The 16,510-nt window shown below is 50.2% G+C and overlaps 1 protein-coding gene and 1 long non-coding RNA gene across 5 annotated transcripts in view; one reads left to right on the top strand and one right to left on the bottom strand.

The window, feature by feature from the left end:
* The window catches only part of CNTFR (ciliary neurotrophic factor receptor), a 208,069-nt gene that overhangs the window by 168,435 nt on the left and 23,124 nt on the right, over nucleotides 1–16,510 (bottom strand). The window contains exon 1 of one of the 4 annotated variants that reach the window (XM_061376522.1): nucleotides 3,991–4,112. The exons of 2 other annotated variants lie outside the window; for them this stretch is intronic. The gene's annotated coding sequence lies outside the window, so the exon portion shown is untranslated. Of the gene's footprint in view, nucleotides 1–3,948; nucleotides 3,971–3,990; nucleotides 4,113–16,510 lie in introns of those variants that run through there. One more of the 4 variants, XM_061376524.1, reaches the window with a different exon arrangement.
* Nucleotides 109–6,492, top strand: LOC133224761 (uncharacterized). Its single transcript, XR_009728947.1, has 3 exons — nucleotides 109–436; nucleotides 4,012–4,083; nucleotides 6,364–6,492. It is a non-coding gene; the product is annotated as an uncharacterized LOC133224761 (long non-coding RNA).

Here is a 16,510-nt window from a genome sequence, read left to right as displayed (position 1 = left end):
CCATTTGCTTGGTGTCAATGGAAGCAGGCTGCACCCTGAGCTGCTTCCCAGTTTAACACCCCAGCTTTACACACCCAAGACCAGCCATGTTGTTGTTCTAATGCTCCTGGCCCCCCTCCAGGCAAGCTGTGACAGAGAGAGCAAGAGGGGACCTGCGTGCATCAAGAGGCCAGGTTTTACAGTGACCTGATAAACGTGGGGCTGAGGCAGCAAAGATCAAGCGGCAAGAGGTGCTTGAGGGCATTTCAGTGCAAGGAGCAGTGACACACTCAGCAGGAAGGCTGCTCCAGTCAAACCCAGCTTCCCCAGTGCTCGCAGTCCCCACATCATCTGCAATTCATACTTTGAAGCTCGCAGGCAGAGCTGCTGCGTGGAATGTTGTCTGCCAAGCACTTGGCACAATGTGCCTCCATGGACCAGGACTACAGGGCAGCAGGTAAGAAAGAGAGCTGCAAGCCTCAGACACTAGCAAGACGTTTTGATTTACCATCTAACTGCTGTGTCTTCTCCCTTGTCCATGAGCTCTATCAGACCCCCTCAGCACATTTCCTACCAGGAAAACCCTCAATCCTGTAATATTCAATGCTTTTCTACCCTTTAAACCCACTCTATGACACCACTCTCTTTCTCGACCCCACTCAAACCTCAGCTCAGCTTTGGTCCCAAAGCAGAGGCCATCCATCCCTCCACTGGGATAGTGACATAAGTGGGCTTTCTGCTCACCCTCCTCAGCTGCACAGCCCACCCCCAAAACACACTTCAGGGCAGCAACAGCTCCCCCAGCAGCCGCAGTGAGGTCCCACAGGGATTCTCCTGCCCCAAGAAAAGCTACATTAGCTGGGCAGGGGGAATCTGACAGCATTTTTCACACCAGTGACTAGCAGAGCTTGCAGAGTTGAGATGCAGCTGTGCAAATGAGACCCCAGCAGCCACCCCCTAGCCCCAGTGATTCACCACAGGCGTGAAGAGCGGTATCAGGGACACAAAGCAGCCGACGCCACAGGGGAGCAGTTGGGTCATGCATCCATTTACAAGGTCATCGCCCTGTGCCTCTCTAAAGTCCTTCACTTTCGCCCCTGGCAAGTCAAGGTGACTTGGACAGACCATGCTGCTGTTGCTGCTCCTGCTCCCACAGATGCCTTCAGCTATACCCTGCCCTTGGGCTGTGAGCCCCTTGGAGCCAAAAGCATCCTTCCCTGCTCTCTGGAAATGGCCCAGCAGAGTAACAGCCTGTGCCATAAATAACACTGGCAGTGGGCAAGTGTGGAGCAGCCGTGGGCTCTGCAGGGACTGGAGCATCCCTGGCCAACACATTCCCATGTTGTGAGATGCGGGGGTTGCCCCAAGCAAATGCCTTCCCTGCCCACCACAGCGGGACCCTGCATGCCTGAGCTCACAGCAGTGCCATCCCCAACCCCAGGTCTCTCCTTGAGTCCCAGCATGCTGCTTTTTAAATGTCAGCAGTAAAACCAGCTGCACAGAGGGAATAAAACGGAGGAGGAGGGAGAGGGGGGAGAAAAGAGAAAGACGAAAGGGAGAAGAGACAGCTCTGCTAATAGCGAGTCAGCCAGAAGTCTCCGAATCCATTTGAAATGCGTAGGGCTTAATTTAACTTAATGGTTTTGTCAAACATTGGCACTCTGTTAAAAGCACAGGAGAGCTGGTAATCCAAATGCCGGTGGCTCTGCTTTAGCTAGTCGCAAGGAGGCTGCTGTTCAAGTTCCCAGATAGATCCATCTGGCTTCACGCAGGCAGCGAGCACGGCCCTGTCTACTGCAGTCACTCATTAGGGCAGCTCTGTATTTACTTAGCATTGGCAGCAGCCCGGGCTTTGCCCAGAACACGAAAACAAACACAGCCACTGCATTTCTGAGCTTGTACATGTCTTAAGGCAGCTCCAGGCTTCTCCTGAAAACACAGCTCAGTCAACGGAAGAGAGATTTGCAACTTTCCCTTGGGAAGACACAATGAAATCTCTCACCTACGTGGACTTTGAAAAGAAGTTGGAAAAATAAAAGAGGAAAAAACAAACTCTTTGCTCACAGTCAGGCAGAGAAAGCCATGAGCTGAGCTGCAGAAGCTGGTTCCCCACCCAGCCCTGCTCTCCCTCCTCTCTGCAGCAGTGCTAGGTCAAGGGCCCCCATCAGCCCACATGAGGTGGAATAGGGAAACCAGGCAGCACTAGCTCTGCTGTGGTCAAACCCTCTTCTAGAGAGAAAAATGGAAATACTTAAGATGATCTTGTTGTTTAAGATGATTTTCTGTCTGCAGACAGGAGACTGAGCCCATCTTTAGACACAGTATGGATACGACAGAAGGTGTTTAAGTCCCTTCACTTGCCCGATGCCCTATTCTGGCAGCTTCACATGCTTCTTGTGGTTTTGCCCCCACTCTGAGGGCACCAGTGGGTGACCTGCAGCACAAGGCACTGTGGTTCAAGCCACCAAGATACAGGCACACTGAGGACAGAGACCAAAGCACTCTCCCCTCTTTAGCAACAACAGTCTAAAAAGGTCAAGTTTGCTGATATCGTCTTGGGAGGAGGCAAAGACTTCTTTTAACCTTATAATTGTGTGCAGAACGTCAGCCACAGACCTGTCCCCTGCACCCACACCCTCCCACGCACCACAGACTGGTGTGACTGGAGGCATCGAGAGCACAGCTCTGCCCAGCCCCATGTGCTCTCAACAGCAGATCCCAGAAACCTTCCCTTCCCCAAGGCACAGCCTTCATTCTGCAGCACATCCCTTAACCTTGGGCTCAAAGCAGAGCACCCTCCCTGCCATGAACCCCAGGCTGCAGGCTCTGGTCAAAGGGCCAGCATTAAAGGAAGCATTGCTGCCAACCCCAGCATCTTGGGATAGACCCGGAGCAAAGGGCTACAGAGGGAAGAAAGCCCTAAACTCCACGGCCATGGGCACATGTCCTGCTCCACACAGTGCACATGGGGAAGGGGGTCCAGGAAAACTCAGGGAGGGGGGCAGTGGAGGCTTTTGAGCCTCTGCATCCCTTTAAACCTCCCCCTCCATCCCAGGACCTGGATTCTTGTTTGATTTAAGACGCAAATGGGATCGAGTTTAAAGGTCTCAGCCTGGCCCTTGACTCCTTGGTGGGAGTCTTTCCACATCACAAAACCACCAGACAATTCAGCCTGATTGACAGCCTTTCAGGCAGAGAGGCCCGGGGCTGGAGGGAGGAGAGGGGCCTGTGGGTCAGGGCTAAGTGGGGGGGCATCTAGAGCCGTGCATGGGGCTGGGAGAGCAGGGGATGGCTGCGAGGTGGGGACAATGCTCAAGGTTTATGCTTCCATAGGAAAAAGGTTTCTGGGGACGAACGAGAAAGACTAAGATCATCCTCGATGGATGCACTTCCACTTATTAGTGGCAGAAGCCAAACGACAGATAGAACATACAAGGGAAAATAGACGGTGTAATTCACTTTTCCCCAAGGCAAATGGATAGCTGTGTACACCAGAGAAAGCAGGGAACTGAGAACAAGGCTGGAGGGGGACCTGAGGTTCAAAGAGAGGCAAAAGCCAGAAGAAATCAAGGATGGGAAAGCAAGTGAGCAAAGCTAGCATTTAGTGACTCTGGGCTCTGTCATTTGGGCTGCAGCAAAGGCTGAATGGCATCATGGAAGGACACACATGGGCTTATGCACCCTGTGCCACGTTCTGCAGCATGCCCCATCCCTGCTCTTCAGTCGCAGCAAAACCCAGCCCAGTGAAGCCCATCACCAAGTTTCCCCTGCTGTAACAGTCACAATACCCAGAACAGACAGCAGGAAGATGAAGTGTTTCCTCATCTCCTCACAGCCCGACCTAGAAGAGCTGAGCACAACCCATGGCTCACTCCAACAGGGAGTGAACCTGGGCCAACACCCTCTGCGAGTCCTGCAGAGTCCAGTCTTCAGATATAGGTGGCCAGCCCCATTCCATTCCCCACCTACATTGCTGATTCTGGGAGAAGGTTCCTTCACAGGTTCTATCACCTTCTCAACTTTTCTCTGCAGTCCGGGTCAAACCCATGTTTGCCAACCTCTCTGTCTCAAGAGGACACAATGCACCTCTGTGGTAAACTGAGAGTCATCACTTAAGGAGACCAGGCCAGGGACTGTAAGAAGACCACAGATCCTTGTCACGGTATCTTATTTATCCCCTCCTCTGCACACAGGAAACCCTTTCTCCTATCTTTTTTTTTTTTTTAATCCTACTTTAAATAAAAGACAAACATTTTAAGATGGTGCTTTAAAGCACAGCAACCGCCAGCCCATCTCCGTGGCTTGCCAAGAGAGCAATTCATCCTCTGGCTCTATTCTGCAGTAGGTATAGCCGACCCCCCCCTCACTTTTGTTCATCTCCCCGCTCTTTTGTCTGGCCCTGAAAGCGTTGATCACTCCTGCATGAGGAATGTGAAACTGATGTGATGTGATAGGAACAATGCTCCTCGCAGCCACATCAAAGTCTCCATTTGCATGGCTTCCCCTTGCCTGCCTGTCCCCCTCTGCCCCCGGCCGTGCTCTGGCTGCTTCAGCGCCTTCATTGTCCTCCCAGCTTGGAGGAGCAGCCTTGGCCTCCTACTAAAAGGCGCTCAATAGCCTCCACATGCCTGTGGCTGCCTCCTCTCACCCATGGGAGATGGCACCCATGGGCAGCATCTGGGTGGCAGATGTAGCATCCACACATGGCACCAATACAGGTCTCTGTTAAGTCTGCTGCTATCTGGTACCTGCTCCCAGATGGAAGCTTCTCTCCACTGCATTGCCAGGCTGGGAGATCTAGGGAAAGGGATGGAGAGGTGAGGAGGGTATGTAGTGACAGGACAAGGGGGAACAGCTTTAAGATGAAGAAGGGGAGTTTTAGATTAGACATTAGGAATCTTCCCTGTAAGAGTGATGAGTACCTGGCACAAGCTGCCCAGAGAAGCTGTGGCTGCCCCATCCCTGGCAGTGCTCAAGGCCAGGTTGGACACAGGGGCTTGGAGCAAGCTGCTCTAGTGGAAGGGGTCCCTGCCCGTGGTAGGGGTTGGAACTGGATGAGCTTTAAGGTCCCTTCAAAGACACACAATTGACAATACCTGGGAGCTGGACACCACCATCCTTGTAGCACCACCAGCCTACGCAACACCCTCCAGCACTGGCAGCAGCACAGAGCTCACTGGATGCTACAAAACCCACCAGAGCAGCCGGACAAACACAGGTCTGGATTCAGGCAGCCTCCTGCTAGGCTGCTGAGCTCAGGCATGCTGCCAACCAGGTAAAAACCCTGTAATGAGCAGCCACAACCCAGTGCTAAGAGATGCCCTCTTAGAACACGCTTCACAAGGGGTTCAGGTTCTTCAGAGCTCATCAGCTCAAAGGGTTTAACAAAGGGCTAGCAAAGGAGGCTGCAGAGAGAAAACAAACCCTCCAGTGAGCTAGAGAGCCTCTCTCCATTCCACAGCAGCTGTGGCTCCATAGCAAGCCTGCACTGATGTGACAGCAGCAGGAGAGTGATACCTCTCCTGCTTCCCAAAGCACTGTCTGCCTCCACATTCCATAAGAGCCCTGCCTTCCCCCCCCAGGTAAGCAAGCTCCATTTCCCTTCAGGAGGCAGCCAGATGCCAGACAGGGGGATGCAGGCAGCACCCTGGCAGGGAAGGAGAAAGCCAGGCACTGATCAGGTCTCCCTGTGGGAAAGGGGGAGGTTGGCAGAAGACAAGACCAGAAGGGAGCAGTGGTAGGACCACACAGAAGCACACAGCACCAAGCTGTGATGGGAGCAGGAGGGACTCTGATGGCCCTGCAAGACTGAAGTGCTGCTGATATACCTCATATGCGGAAGGATCTAGTTTTTGGTGAGGAGGCAATACACTTAGATTACCCTCAACACTGAGACCAGTATAAGGCTGATTCCCACCCCACCCTCATCCTAAAGTATGGGACTTCCATTTATCCCTAACACCAGTCATGATGCTGAGACAATCTGTGTCACTAACCAACACAGAAATAGCCAACATCTGTCTGCAGAAGAAAAAGAGGCTTCTAGGTCCAGCCATTTCCAACACAGCAAGCAAGATGCAGCTAATGGAGTCTTTGAGCCCAAGCACATCTCCAGTTTCCACCTCATCCAGAACATCAGTGATCCAGAGGGAGTCCAGGTGTTTTGACTTCAAATGCACAGAAAATGCAAACCAACTGTCCGAGAGCCATTTCTGGATTATCAGCCCACAGATCAAAAGGCACCATAGGTTACACTGTAGGACATACTGCTCTGATGCTAAACAGACACTTCTTCAGCACATGCCAGGCCACCTGTACCCAAGAAGCTTCCCAAATATTGAGAGCCCTTGCCTCTTTCCTTTAGTTTTTACCTGGCTACTGCAGCCCCTATTCAAGCCCCTCTGCTCTTCATCTCTACCAGGAGCTCAGCAGCCTGCCAAGGGATGCAGCACTGGCAACTGCTCCTGATTTATACTGATGGAGAATAACTTCCCTTTACAAAAGTAAATAAAGCCACTGTGAAGAGGCAGAGCACAGTATTTTTTATTAACGAGCATGCTTCTCCTTCATTGCTTAACAGAGGAGGCAAGACAGTCAATGTGCAAGAACTAAGCCCACCTTCCTAACATCTCAGGTCAGATTTGCTATGCAAAAGCCCTGCATTGTGCATTAGACCTGGCCAATGTCACTCCTGGTTAGGGAAGAAGATGCTCTGCTAGAGGAATATGGTGGGGTGTCATTAAGGAGGATGTTTCAATCTGGCATTCGGTCTCTTCCTTGCCAAGCTGGTTTGCTTTAGAATAACACCAGAAAGGCTGTTTTGCTGCAGCTCTGCTCACACACTAACCAGAGCCCTCAGCAGCTTTGAGGCTGCTTTATCATGCTGGGGTTAACACAGCATGCCCAGCTGCACTGCCCACTACCCTGCTGTAGCCTGCCTGGTCACCCACAGGGGATGAAGCCCAGAACCCGCTCTGTGTCCCCAGGAGGTGCCCACCAAAGCTGCTCTGTCAATCCCCTCCTCAGCTGGACGGGGGAGAGAAATGGAAAGCTCATGGGTTGAGGTAAGGACAGGGAGAGAACATTCACCAATTACTGTCATGGGCAAAACAGGCTCAGCTCAGGGAAATTAATTGAATTTATTGCCAATCAAATAAGAGCAGGGTAATGAGAAATAAAATCAAGTCTTAAAAAAACACCTTCCCCACCATTCCTTTCTTCCTGGGCTCAGCTTCACTCCTGATTTCTCTACCTCCATCCCCGCCAAGTAGAGCAGGAAGATGGAGAATGGGGACTGTGGTGAGTTCATCACACATTGTCTCTGCTGCTCCCTCCTGCTCACAGTCTTCCCTTGTTCCAGAGCATAATCCCCCCCATGGGTGCATCCCTTCAGGAACAGGCTGCTCCAGCATGGGTCCCTGCAGCGTCACAAGTCCTGCAGCAAACCTGCTCCAGCACAGGCTTCCCATGGGGTCACAGCCTCCTTTGGACATCCCCTGCTTAAGTGTGGGTTTCTCCGTGGGCTGCAGGTGAGTATTTGCCACACCATGGACCTACATGGCAGGGACACAGCCTGCCTCACCATGGGATGCCCCATAGGGCTGCAGGGAAATCTCTGCTCCAGCACTTGGAGCATCTCCTGCCCTTGTTCTGCACTGACCTTGATGTCTGCAGAGCTGTTTCTCTTGCATCCTCACTCCTTTCTGCTGCTGCTACCACATGGGTCCATTCCCCCCACAACCTTTTTAACTACATTATCCTAGAGGTTCTACCACCGTTGCTGGTGGGCTCGGCCTTGGGCAGCAGTGGGTTTACCTTGGAGCCAACTGGCACTGACTGCATAGGACACAAGGGAAGCTCCTAGCAGCTTCTCACAGAAGCCACCCTTATAGCCCCTGTGCTACCAAGATCTTGCCACACAAACCCAATACATCTCTCCAGCCCAGAATGGAAGATGACATCAGTGCTTTCTGGTAGCTGTAATGGTGCAACAGGTAGCTTGGCTTAGGGAGATGAAAGCCTGCAATACACCAGGACAAGAGCCTTGCTCTCATGTTGCTGTCAGCGAGATGTTGCAAAAGAGGTCACAGATAAGATGCTGTTCATCTCTCCAGTACTCCACCTTCCTAGCCCTTCACTCAGCTGTCAGCAGGGCAGGATAGGTCCCACTTCATTGGAAGGGTCCCTGCTGATCCTCCATCAAGAACAGGGAGAAAATGCTTTGTGCCAGTAAAGATGAAACACTGCGATCCCCACACAGTGCTCACTGGGGAGTTAAATCCACCCCTGAAAGGTAGTGAAACCCTGGCGAGCCCTCTTCAGCAGGGCTGGGTACCACTCCTCCTTTGGGGATCAAGGACCAGGATCAGGACCCATCCCTTTCCCTAGCTCTTGGCCACTTCCAGCAGCTGTGCACATGGAATGCTGTGTCCAGAGGAAGCCCCCTCAGCTTGCCTTATACCAGCATGTAATGGTAAACTTGATCTTAAACGTCATTTTCAACCTAGCTGGTTCTATGGTTCAATAGCAGCTTGCTGGGGCCCAACAGTACCATTCAAGCAGACACCATACTGGTGCCCGTAACCATTCCAGTGCACATCCAGAGCTAAAAGGCAGCAAGGGAGTTAAACAAAGCTATGCTGCCCACTGCTTTCAGTTGACATTGGAGGCATACCACAGGTGAAAAAGACCTTGAATACAGATACACAGATGTTGTTCCATGGCTTGCTAATTCCCTGTCCCTAATTCATTCCTGGTTTCTGCAAGATACAGTCAATTCCTGACCAGCCACCACACCTGCATGTTTCTTTGCTTTCGATTCGGCCAGCAAAATCCATTTACCCTGCCTGTCTCATCCGGTTTCCATCAAGCCTGCTGAATTCTCCCTCAGTGAAATAAGCAAGTTTACTGTAACACCCTCTTTTGTAAGAGCACAGCTAAAATGACAGTCTTTCTGGTGCCTGACTGTTTCCCTTCACAGGAGCTAAACATTGCTTGTTTTCAGTTGTGAACTGTTCTGATTTCTTGAAGTGTATGGAAGCACCAAAGGGGTCAATTTCACCGGGAAAGAGGGTTTCTAAAGAGAACATTTATTTACCTTGCAGTTTGCTATGAAGAAATTTAGGCCGGCTGAGAAAGTTGGGGCTGTTCAGCCTGGAGAAGAAAAGGCTGCGTGGAGACCTCATAGCAGCCTTCCAGTATCTGAAGGGGGCCTATAGAGATGCTGGGGAGGGACTCTTCATTAGGGACTGTAGTGGTAGGACAAGGGGTAATGGGTTCAAACTTAAACAGGGGAAGTTTAGATTGGATATAAGGAGGAAATTCTTTCCTGTTACGGTAGTGAGACACTGGAATGGGTTGTCCAAGGAGGTTGTGCATGCTCCATCCCTGGTGGTGTTCAAGGCTAGGTTGGACGAGGCCTTGGGTGATATGGTTTAGGGCGAGGTGTCCCTGCCCATGGCAGGGGGGTTGGAACTTGATGATCTTAAGGTCCTTTCTAACCCTAACTATTCTATGATTCTATGATTCTAATTTACTAGCAAGGACATGGGGATCTCTGGGTGAATGTGAAGAGATTCAACGCAACACTTGCCTTATCCAACATTGGCCATGAGAAGACAGAGACCAAACTTTTGGTTGAAGGCTCCTGGTTGCAAACCCTGCCTGACGTGGTGGATCTGGGGAAGCAGAATAAAAGCCCCCCAGCTTGCACAGTCCAGGGGCCAGAGCCACATGCCACCTTCAGGCCTTGCAGAACATGGTCCCAGCTCTCTGCAGTGTGTGGTTTCTACTTAAGTGCACCTTCTAAGGGTTTGCCAGACTAAGACATGGGGAATAGAAAACCCAGACCTGTTTCTGACACAGGAATTCCTTCTTGATTGCTTTTCTGGTGGCACACACCCATGACAATGGGGCTACAAGACACCGCCGCTATTGGCCCTGTGGTAAATGCTTCCCAATAATTAGGGTATGAGTCAAAACAATTCAAAAACAGCTGTAGAACCAGGCCAAGCTGCTATCTGCAAGCACTGGAAAGACACTGTTAACTCCTGCTCAGAAGTAGCCACCAGCAGCCTCAGATCAAAGGGGGTAAATACCCTAGGGATGCACTCCAATGGAGGAAACCAGGAGAGAGTTCTTCTCCCATCCCCACTCCTGCCAGAACAGGGCAACTGCACATCTGGAGCCAGGCAGCTGATGGGAACCCAGCATGGGGTACACCAAGCTCTGCACAAGGAAATCTGGCCCCCTGCACTCCATTTGCAAACCCCTCGAAGCCTGATGCTTTCAGCACAGGAAATATCCAAAGTCCTTACACTTCAGGGCTTCACTCTCCCCCCTGCAGTAGCCTGCAGTTTTCATTTCTCATCCTTTTAGGTTATAGTTTCCTTACGCTCTTTTCACATCCTTGCTATATTTTTGGCAGCTCCTCAAGTTTCATTCTCTTTTCCAAGTTACATGAGATGAATATAAGACTTCTGCTACTCCTCCCTGCTCATCAGCAGACGTAAATTGAAAGCAGAATTAAAGAGATTATTTGCATCATCACTTGAAACGGCTTCAAGCCTCTTCCTGCCTTGTCATGTACTGTGAATTCTGACCCACCAAGGCTCTTTAGGTCTGGACATTGCCAAGTGTTTATCTACATCCTGTTAGGAGAGCCTGGGGGAAGAGCTCTCATCCTTATCAAAAATAAGATAATCTTAAGGCTTTGTGGAAAGCTTTTGGTTCCCGTATCAAGTTTATTGTAGTTTCCTCCCAAACAGTAGATATGACTGACTTGCAGAAAAAAAAAGTAAAACAACGGATTTATTTCTTTTCCCCCTTTCTCAGAATTTGGGTAGGATGTTATGGGACCAGCACAGGAAACTGAGGTACTGCCTGCAGGGCCCTTGTGAGCTACAGCCTCCCACAGAGACCAGGGCTACAGTAAGCCAAGGAAAATCACTGCACACCAGCCTGCTGCCAGGACAAACAGCATTTTGTTGATTCCTGTATTTCCAGAAGCCAAACAACTGAGGACCTGCAGCTTTTTTTATTGCTATGCTTCGCTGCACCTATCCCCTCTGCAATCCTGTGTGTCAGGGAAGAGGCTGAGATGCCAGTTGCTCTGTATTCAGGACCTGATGTGCTGACATTAGTACCCAGAAGCTCAGGGAGGTTGTCAGAGTGCAGTGCTATTTCTGAAGCCTTGTATGATGCTCAAAGTTACAGTCCCTACTGCTAAAGCTCAGTTGGCACAAGCTATTGGGCACAGAGATTGCAGGGCTCTGCCTGTCCCACAGCACCATTCACATCCTAAAGAGCTGCAGATGGATCCAGGCAAGACATGAAGCTGACCTCAAGTGTCCCAGGGAGGAAGGGCTTGGGGCAGAGCACCCAATGCCCTGTGGGAAAAGAGCAGCAAGAAGGACTGAGCATGTGTCACAAGATACTCTACCCCAGCTGGTCACCGGAAAGGAGCTGGGAGCGATGAGGACAGAACACAAAGCCAGCATCTCAACAACTGTCAGCTCAGAGCGCCAAGGCACGGCGAGAGCACATGTGCCATCACTACTACGTAAGACACCACATGCCTTAATCTCTCCCTGGGGAGAAAACCTCTTCCAGCCCAGACTGTTTGTGTATTCAGCTAATTTTGTTGCCTGACTTTCCACCTACTTGCTCAGCGGAAAACCGATACTCCCAAGTAATCATCACTATTTCATCGCTACCCTCAGATCAAGGCCACAGCATAAGCAAAACCCTGCTCTGTTGCATCAGCTGCAAAACCAGTGTCACAAGGGCAACTGACTTCCCTTGCCATGTCCTCTTTGCTGAAGCTCCTTTTCCAGTCTGAGCACTGTGTATGCCAGCACAGCCATATAATGCAACTTACTTGTTGGACTAAATGAGCCTCATATATCCTAAAATGCAGTTCCAAATCTCCTCTGTGACTTCTACACACGAGTCAGGCTGTTCAAGTGCAGTGGTATAATTAAGGGGAAAAAATACCCTGCATACACCAGAGAGCATCCTGAACAGCATGACCTTAGTATTAGCTCTTGCTAGAGCAGTGAGACTATTCCTGGCTTCTGCTTTCAGTGCTGGTGTCCATACTTGCAATAAAAAGAGGTTGTGGAAGTGGAACCGCTTCCAAGAAGAATTAAGAGAATGAGTTGGGAACTGGAAAGCGTGCTGTGCAGCCACGGGCTCTGGTGCTCAATTGGTTCAACTGAGCCAAGAAACAATCAGGAGAGGACTTAATTGCCCCCTGCCAAAGTATGAGTGCAGGGAGAAGATTTCTGCTGGCAGTGGAACCCTTCTCTGGGGCTGCTCAGATCCCACAAAGTAAAGACAAAGAAGACAACTCAGTTTGCGGGTCACTGTAAGAAGGCAAACACACTAGCCTGGGCTGGGGAGCATTATGCCCAGGACTCAGCTCCAATTGCAAGCTACTCCACCTTTAAGACCCAAGCTGTCATAGAAGAGGGTAGACGAGCACTGGAGATGCCCCTGTTCCCTCCCTACAGACCAGCCACAAAGACAAACCAGAAGCCAAGCCACACAGCAACACCCTCTACTGACAACCCACAGTGAGATGTCCCTCTGCACCTTCCTTTCACTCATTATGTCACATGCAAGACTTACAGAAGGAGACAGCACATAAGACAGTGAGGCCAATGGTCATTTGGAAAAAAGGAAGGCAGATTATGCTGGTTTTGAAATGCAAGTCAGTTATCCTCACTGGATCAGGAGGAGCATCAATTAGGACATACCAGCAACCTTAAGAGGTCAGAACGGGCTCCCCATTTGCTTTTCCAGCACTTTGAAGCCTCACTGTCCTTTTATTCCTGCTTCCATATTGAAACCATTTTCACTAGGGAAAACTTGCATCAAACACTGCTCTAAAACCCAGCTGCAGCACTGAAACCTGTTCTTCACTCCTGCCTCAAATTACAGCACTCACTTCACCTCCAGAGCAAGGCTGCCCAGGATGCTTGCTTGAGCTAAGTAATAAATGGCACAGATCAGCCACTGCCGGACTGGGACTGTAATCCCATTGAAGATCTGCATCCTGGAGTCAAGCTGCAAGAGAGGCAGCAGAAACATCACACTGGAATAAGATGATGTTGCAGGGACAGGAACACCAAACTGGGAGCCCACCTTGTCCCTCAGGCTGGTACCACTCTGCACTGTCAACACCTCTGGCATCAAACTACATTATTTTTGTTTTTAAAACAAAAGAACACCAGCTATTTACATTCAATCACTAACTCCCCTAATGCTCTGAAGAGTATTTCTCGACCTTAGCCAAGCATTTGAGGTGCTTGCAAAGAAACTTCAAGCTTTCCTTAATAGCTGTGTATAGTCATCTTGTTCCCAGTCTCCCCCACTTCTCTTTGGGCTTTTTTAATCTTGCTAGAGACAGGTATAAAAAGATGGTGAGGATCTCTGTCATTTCAGAAAAAGGAAATTGGTGAGAAACCTATGCTATTTAATAGACCTATTGTCTCCCTTGTATTTTCTTCTCCCTGGTAGTACTGTGAAAAGCTTTTCTTCCTCCTTCCATCACCAGCTGGATGGGCTGAAATCATACAGCTCAGACACCTCCACACTGTAACTTAAAAGATTCATCCTGTTGCATTCAACAGGGTGCACCCTTCACGTTCCTCTCTGGCATCCATCATCATCCTTGCAGACATTAGAAGTTTTTAATGTAGTGCCCACTCTTCCTAGTCTCCCCAGAAACCCATTATATGAGCATACTTCTGTTCTCCATTTCATATCCCTCACTGCTGTATTCTGTCTCTTGAATTTCTTCTTTTCCTGGTTCTTTCCCCAAAGCAATCCTCCAGGGCCACTTCACACCTCCTAGAGCCTGACACTTTTAAGTTCAGTTTCTACTTCAGTTTCCCCAGGTACTGAATCACTGACTTAAAAATGCACCTGGGCAAGGTACTCTTGGGATATGAAGCTTCCTACAATCCCCCAGTAAGAATTCTGACTCTGGAATTTCTTACCCCATAACAATCCTTCACTGCTTGACTACACAATTCCTATCACCTTCTCCTGAAGGCAACCAGAACCAACGCAAGCACTTCGGTCCCCAGATCTCTGCCTATTCACAATGCCATCACCACAATAGCAGCATCCCAGTATCACTACATCAGCAGGGATGCTGCCAAGCCCTCTTGTCCCCACCATCCATTTGTGCTCTTGTCTCTGCAGCATGCCCACAGCCTCCAGCTGAGACAGCAGCTCCAACATGGAACACACAGCAAGAGTCCCTGCTTGTAAAGATTTATAGCCTACACAGACACAGCAGGTGGGTAAAAAAACAGGCCTGGAGAGAGGAAAGCAACTATTTGCAGGCCATGAGCAGCCCATGCTGCGTGCTTCTTCTTCGCTGCTTCATGCGCTCATCTGCAATGATTTCTGCAGGAGGTTGGAGCAACCAACCCACTTTGCTTGTGCAAAGCTCAAACATCCTTGCACAAGCATGACTCTCAGGCATCAGTGCAAAGGCATGTCTGATTAGGGAGGGAGGGAATCAGACTTGAAGCACAAGCCGAAGAAAAGTCTGGTTTGGTTTTGCATGAACTCTACCCACCCTTCACCTTCGAGGGCACTTCCTCCCTTTGCCACAAGTATGACAAGCACAGATAATTGAAGGAAAACATCATTTCCCAGAGCACTTCTGATCTGTATAATCCATGGTCATTAAGAGCTGTGAGGCTCATTCTGGTCTCCGCCAGCTCCAAGCAAACAGGAGAGAATGAAGCACAGAGACAAGAGGCAGAGGAGCTGCTGAGAATGCTACAGACAAAACTGAGCCACATTACAGCTCTTGAAGGACCTGCAGCTAGAAACACGTGGGCTTGTACTCAGGCTTCAACATTAAACACCAAAAATCATCTGTGCAGCTCAAGTTCCCTCCTAGAGCTTATGCAGGAGAGTGAATTTAACCCAGCAGTGATTGAGTATCAGGGGCATATCTCAACTCCAATTTGCCTATTGACTTGAATGGGTTTTGTCCTGCAATCCTCCAGGTTGCCTCCTCACCTTGGCAACAGTACTTTCCTGGTCAGTGTCAGAAGAAGGTAACTTGGAAAAGGGAAGACATTTTTCTTCCTCTTCAGTCACATATTTTTATTTTAAGCTTTTTTTGCATTGCATGAGCACAAGGGAGCTCTTCTCTGCCATTAACCCTTGGCTGCTTCTATTCTGCTGCCATGGCTGGTTGGAGCCCCCCAGGAGATGCCTGGATAGACATGCAGGCCCCAGGTCACTCATTGTCCCAGCCCCTGCATCTCACAGCTCCCCTCTCACTTGGAGGGTCTTCCAAAAGATGTTGAGGGGCATTTCATTAGCTCACTGCAAAAACACCCAGTGCTCATTAGGGCTGAGAAATGGTTAGAACAGGAGGCATTAGTAGACATGCAGAAAAAGGGAGCTAACCAGGAAGACTTACAGGAGAACAATTTGTGTTGGCAGCAGATTCCAGGTCCTTTTGTCCAGGAGAGAAGCAAAGATCATCCAGAAGATATGTTGTACAGAGCCCGTATGCTAAAACAAGACAGTCCTTTTTTAAAGCATTAGCTTCAATCAGGGAAGCAGCAGAGGTCTGGCCAACCTGAACACAGGAGCTGCTTATGGGAATATCCCTAGAAGTGAAGTTTTCCTCTGTCAGATGGTGGGATGCACAGATCTGGAGACATCACCCACCTCCAAGCCAGCTTCTGCAGCCCCCATACCAAATGCTAAGCTTTTGGGATGAGTAGAGGAAAGGGTGATGGGAAGCAACAGTGACACGCTGTAGCCATACACCGTCTTCCTTTCAAACAGCCTGGCTGCATGCTGAGCCAGGCTTCTGCTTGCTTAATATTCACCCTTACCCAGAAACCATCTCCCACTCACTTAAGCCTCAGCTCCCTCCCCTTTTCAGCTCTTCTCGCTCCTATTTCCCCCCTCCCCGCTTCTATCAGGGTCAGGAAACTCTCTGGTTCAGCATCTTCCAAGCATGATTTATACCGTCTTCAGCATGGTAAACTATAAGGTGCTGGAAAGGATCCAGGACTGCAGGAAGCAGGTCTGCCTTGGCAAAGACAACAGACAGAGGAAGAAACTGGATGGGAACTAGATGGGCTCTTCCTTCACCTATCGCCCCCGCCCCTCTCCTTCCAAGGCCTTTGATTTATCTCTCTCCGGACCATCTCCGCAGGAACCAGGCCCATTACGGAAATTAAAATGAGCTATTGCCAGCAGCTGGCAAGATCAAACCCGCAGCAGGCCCGTCCCCTCCGAGCAGAGATGGCAGACACCACAGGGCTTGCAGCCAAGTGCATGGGAGCGGGTGCCAAGAGAAGCTCCCGCACTGCATTGCCATGGGCCACCAGCTTTGGAGTCTGCTGGACAGTGGCACGGATCAGGGGACAGCTGGGATACCAGTCTGATGCTGGGCTCTGGCATAGCCTGGATTCCAGGAGCAGCCAAAGGCAAGCACAGAGCGTCCGTGCCATTGCATGAACACATCCAAGGTGTTAGAGGG

This window comes from Neopsephotus bourkii, unplaced genomic scaffold, assembly GCF_033783945.1.
Source record: "Neopsephotus bourkii isolate Nb327-2 ecotype Australia unplaced genomic scaffold, CSIRO-AGI_Nbou_v1 NB_1721, whole genome shotgun sequence".
Classification (NCBI taxonomy): Eukaryota; Metazoa; Chordata; class Aves; order Psittaciformes; family Psittacidae; genus Neopsephotus; species Neopsephotus bourkii.
The sequence above is the reverse complement of the archived record's forward strand: the minus strand, read 5'-3'. Positions and strand labels throughout refer to the sequence as shown.